Raw genomic sequence first — 6000 nt, forward strand, 5'->3', positions numbered from 1 at the left:
GAAGAGGGAATGTGAAAATCTCCCTTTCTCCTCCCTGCTGGATTTCAGCAGGTGGAGCCTCCATGGAGCAGACGGGGCCAGCCCCCGCCTACTGGCTTCTGTGGGGCCAGCTGAACATGGTGCTCTCAAGTTGGAGCCACAGGCTGTAGAACCTGCAGCATCCCCAGGGACCAGGTGGTCCATCACCTTCGCGTGAACACCCTGGGGCTCAGAAAGGACCGTTAACTCGCCATGGTCAGGAGCGAGGTGATAGCAGACCAACAATCAAGATAGTAACCTGTCCATCGCACGGAAAAGGCTCCTCAGGCAACTTTGTAATCCATCTCCCTAATCCCGTGTAACCAGCGATCTGCTTTCTGTCACTATCGATTAGTTAGCATTTTCTTCTCAGGGAAATCATTCATTGAATCATGCAAAATGCATTCTTTGATCTAACTTTTCACTCAGCACAACTATTTTGAGACTCATGCATGTTTTCACAGGAAGCACTAACTTGGTCCCTTTTATTGCTGCATGGCATTTCATTGTATGGACATATCGTAATTTGTTTATTCCTTCAGCCACTGGTAGACATTTAGGTTGTTTCCAGCTTTTAGCTATTACTAATAAAACTGCCATGAACATTTGTTTATAAGTCTTTGTGTGGACATATGCTTTTTCTTATCTTGTGTAAACTCCTAGGATTAGAGTGATTGGGTTGAACGGTAGGTGTATGTCTAATTCTTTAAGAAACTTCCAAAGTATTTTCCCAGGTGCTTATGCGACTTTGTATTCTCGGCAGCAGTGGGAGTCCACATCCTCGCTGACACTTTTAGTTGTAGCCATTCCAGATCCTGTGTAGTGTGACCTTACTATGGGTTTAATTTGCATTTCCCTAATGACAAATGAGGCCAAGTATCTCTTAGAAAGCTCACTTGCTACATATCTTCTCTGGTGAAGTGTCTATTCAGGTTGTTTGCTCATTTTTCATTAGGCTATTTATCTTATTGTTATGGAATTATAACTTATATATTAGACACAAGTTTTTTGTCAAATATATGTTTGACAAATATTTTCTCTGTTTGTACCTTGTCTTTTTATTCTATTAACACTCTTTTTGAAGACCAAAAGTTATGCAATCCAATTTATTGAATTTTTTTCTTTTGTAATCCGTGCTTTTTATACCCTGTATATCCAGGAAAGCTTTGCCAAACACAAGGTTACCAAGATTTTCTCCTTTTTTTTCCCTTTAAGCTTTATGGCTTTAGCTCCTACATTTAGATCTGTGTTTCATTTTGAGTTAATTTTTGTATATGGTGTTAGTAAGAGTCACTTGTTATTACATGGTTGTTCCATTTCTGTTGATTCTGTCCCTGACCTTAGGTAACTTCCCAGCACTCAGCTCAGAGCTCAGATGAAGGCTCCAGAAGAATCTCTCTCCCCCTCTACCTCCCCCACCCTCATGCTGCCTAAATTCTCAATTCTTTCTCCTAAGTGTGGGGCCACCAGGCTGTCTTTGAGTTCCCCTCCCCTGTGGCATTCTGGAAACTTCCCTCACACAGTGAGCAGAAACAATCCTAGAACTCCCTCCTTTGTCTCCCTTCTCTTGGGGATTAGTTACTATTCGATGTGTGAAAATCATTGTTTCATATGTTTTATCCAGTTGTCTAGTTCTTGTGGCAGGGAAAAACTATTTCCTGTTATTCCAACAGGGCTAGACCCTGGAAGTCGGTTTTCCACTTTCAAGCTGTGCTATTTGGGGCAAACTCTAACTCGCCTGCACTTCAGATTGCCATTTATAACCAGCATGAAAACATGAGGATTCGAAGCGCTAAAACGCAGGTAACTAACCTGCACTAACCAAACCCACCCATCTAAAATCTCTCTATCTGACATCAGGAAATGAAAATATTTGCATTTTAAAAATAACTTTGAAACTAAACACATTCAGATAATGTGGTATCATTCACTATCCTAATTCTCATTCCCTAAAGTAAAAAAATAAAATATTCCTGGAGAGAGTTGGAACCCATCCTACTAAGTGAAGTATCCCAAGAATGGAAAAACAAGCACCACATATACTCACCATCAAATTGGTTTCACTGATTATCACCTAAGAGCACATTTAGGAATAACATTGATCGGGTGTCGGGCAGATGTGGGTGGGGGAGGGGATGGGTGTATACATACATAATGAGTGCAATGCGCACCGTCTAGGGGATGGACACGTTTGAAGCTCTGACTCGGGGGGTTCCGGGGGAAAGGGCAATACACGTAACCTAAACTTTTGTACCCCCACAATATGCTGAAATAAAAAAAACCTGTACTTAACTATATTACTTAATACAATGGTGTTGGGTGTCAGAGAAAAAATCAATAAACAAGGAAAATACTCAAAAAAAATTTATACCCAAAAAACTAAAAAATAAAATAAAATAAATTAGTTTTAGATCCAAGAAATCTTTAGGTATGGAAGTGTTTGGTAAACTCTAATCTGATAAACAAAATTTTCATTCATGCATTTGGTTAACACAGTTTTAATTGAAGTGCAATTTACAGATGACAGCATGGTCCAGATTTCAGGAGTGGAGTTCAACGCAATTTGGCAAATGTGTGCGTGTGTAACCACTACCACACTCAATGCATAGGACATTTCTCTCACCCCAGATGTTTCCTCAGGCCACTTTTCAGGAAGTGCCTTCTATTCCCCAGAGGCAATCACAGTTTCGACTTTTTAACACTTGAGTTTAATATTTCCTGTCCTAGAAGTTCATATACTTGGAGTCACAGCACATGTACACTTTAATGTCTTGGAATATTTCACTCAGCATCTTGTTCTTGAGATTCATTCATGTTGTTGCATTTGCCCATGGTTTATTTCCTTTTATTACTAAGTAGAAATTCTATTGTGAATATACCGCAATTTGTTTACCTGTTTACATGCAGTGGAAATCTAGGTGGTTTGGACTTTAGGCCTATTATGAATAAAGCTTTCATGAGCATTCTTTGCACAAGTCCTGTTGTGAAAATATGACTTCATTTCTCTTGGGTAAATACCTAGGAGAGGAATTACTGGAACAGAGGGTAGGTGAATGTGTAACTATTTACGAAAACACCAAATTTTTTTCAAAGGTTATTGTGTTATTTTACATTGCCACTAACAAAGTATGAGAGTTCCGGTATCCTCACCACCTCGGTTATTTTCATTCTTTTAAGTGTTAGCTGTTCTAGTATGTTTGAAGTGTTATCTCATTCAGATTTTAATTTTCCTTTCCCAGATAATTAATGATATTGATTACATTTTTATGTCTATTGGACATTTATATTCCTTCTTTTAAAGGTTATCTATAAACCTTTGGACAATTTATTTAAAAGGTTTTTTTTGTCTCTTTATTACTAAATTGGTAGGAGTTCTTTCTGTGTTCTAGATACAGCCCTTTGTCACAAATATGCATTGGAAATATTTCTCTCATTATGTAGCTTGCCTTTTCATTTTTTTAATAGTGTCTTCTGAAGAGCAGAAGTTAATAATGTGGATAAAGTCCAAGTTATCATTTATTTTTCTTTCATTATGAATCCATTATTTTGTTTTTGTTATTGGGTATGAAATATTTGCCTATCCAAAGTCCCCAGAGATACTTTGCTAGTTTTTATTTTCAAAGTTTAGTGGAATTACTGCTCACAGTTAAGCATGTGGTTCATCTCAAATTACTTGTCTTTGTTGGTGTAAGGTAGAGAAAGAGGTCCACTTTTTTCTGTTATGGGTCTTCGGTTGATCTGGTATCATTTATTGGAAAAATTCTTTATTCTTCTCCATTGAACTACCTTGGCATCTATATACGTGTCCATTTCTGGATGTGCTATTCTGGTTTAGTGATCCATTCATCTATTCCAATTCACTTTTTAAAATTATTATAGTAACTTAAAATCAAGGGAATACATTTTGAAATTGAATAATGTAATTCAGGAAACTTGATCTTTTTGCTTGCTTTGACCACACTGGATTTTTGCTTTCCTTGATACATTTAGGAATAAGCTTCCCTATTTCTATATCAAAAAGGACTGCTGCTATTTTGATTGAGATGACATTGAACTTCTGGTTGATTTGAGGATAAATGGCATCCTAACTATATTGATTCTTGCAACCCATGGACAATGTTATAGCTCTCCATTTTATCATTTTATTCAAGTCTTTAGTTTTTCTCAGTAGAGTTTTATAGTTTTAGTCTAAAAATCTTGCATATCTTAGTGAAATTTATTTCTAAGCATTTTATGTTTTTATGATATTATAAATGTCACTTTAAATGTCATTTTAAATTTTTCCTAGTATTTAGAAATACAATTTTTTTGTCCTATAACTTTGCTAAACTCACTAATTAGTTCTAGTATTTTTATGTGGATTTCTTAGGATTTTCTACATTAACAAATATGAGGTCTTCAAATAGAGACTGATTTACTCTTCATTTTCAATCTTTAAGTCTTTTATTCCTCTTCTTGCATATTGAATTGCATAAAGCTGGCAGAAAGAGAAGAAGAGCCTGGATGATCACTCATGGAAGGTCGATGTGCCTCAAGCCAGACAGGGGTGCACATCACTTCCGCTCACCTGTGATCTGTCCTGTGAGGACACCTGGGCTGCCCGGGAGGCTGGGGCATGTCACCAGGGTCTGCCCAGAATAATTGGGGGAGCAGCCAGCCAGTCTATGCCACAGGAAGAGTGTAGGAAACAGTACATTTAGAGAATAATTTTAATTTAACGGTGAATTCTATGAAGAAAATGAATGGTGTGTGTTTGATTGTGTCTCTATATATGTGGTTTTTGTGTAGTTGTGTAGTCCTGAGTCCATAATCATGTCTGTAGATTTTCCAAATGACTGTATGTCAGGATTTTCTCAACTTGTGGCCAGGGCTCTTCCTAGCCACTTCTTGATAAGTTAGGAGTCAGAGCTCTGCACTCGCAGGCCCCGTACAACACTAGAAGTAGTGCTGAGCCCATGGAGGGTGATAGTCTTCAGTGGGCTGGGACAGGGAGGCTTTTGAGAGCTAGTCTCTTTACTGCAAATGGTGAGATATCCTCCAGTCGGGAGTCAGTCTTTCCCAAACATGTTTCAGGGTAGAAATGGCCCACTGTTTTATTGGCTGTCCATTCCTTCTTCTAGGATGTTGGCATCACAGTCCATGGGTGCACTAACGCGAACGCAGAGTGCAGGAGCTGTTCTAAGGGGGAGGTTCTGACAGGTTCAGCCATGGGCTGGGGCTTCCCTCTCAGCTCCTCCCCTCCAGACCTTCCCCGTGGCCCCTCCACATGCCACCCTGATGCCCTGTTCCAGAGCAGATCACCACTAAAACAAGGCAAGGAAATAGTCCTGACAGGCTGGCGTAGCAATCTCACACAAAGAAATTCAATTTTTTAATATTCACAGAGTTGGAGGAAATTTCAGTCAGAATGCAAACATAATGAAAAAGGAAAAAAAAATCCTTTCCTGACTCACACAACACTGCATTTAGACCCATAATAATGATATCTCAGTGATCTAGAAAACCCAATACGTTTCCTAATAATCAGATAAGCTGCACAAATTCTCTGAAGACATCAGAATTTAAGTGCTTCAAATTTCTAGCTAGTTTTTTCTTTACATTCAATTACATTAATTATTAATACTATAATAAGACTGAAACCCACACAGCAGCACCTGCCCCGGAGTGCAGCATGGACGCCTCCTGCTTCCTGGGACCTAACTCTCTGAGCACAGACCAAAGGCCCGTGGCGCAGTGAAGCTGGATGCTGCAGCTGAATCCCTGCCTTTGTGCAGAGGCTCACAGGGTAGCAAATGCTGACAAGGTCCCCCAGTCACTGCTCAAGCCGGCAGAGACTCCCGGGAGGCAAGCAGTGAGGACTGCGTTAGACAGTGGGGCAGAGGATACGGTGGGTGGTCAAGGAGGTCACGATAGAGGAAGCAGTGTGGAAGCTGACAGAACGCACGGTGATAGGCTACAACAGAGCAAATTGCGGTACCTGAG

General features: G+C 39.5%; 1 pseudogene; it reads right to left on the reverse strand.

Moving 5' to 3' along the window:
- LOC138383635 (small ribosomal subunit protein eS6-like) overlaps window positions 1-183 on the reverse strand; it is a 75497-nt pseudogene extending 75314 nt beyond the window's left edge.
- Between the last annotated feature and the right edge of the window lie 5817 nt (window positions 184-6000).

Source organism: Eulemur rufifrons, chromosome 6 (genome assembly GCF_041146395.1).
Source record: "Eulemur rufifrons isolate Redbay chromosome 6, OSU_ERuf_1, whole genome shotgun sequence".
Lineage (NCBI taxonomy): Eukaryota > Metazoa > Chordata > Mammalia > Primates > Lemuridae > Eulemur > Eulemur rufifrons.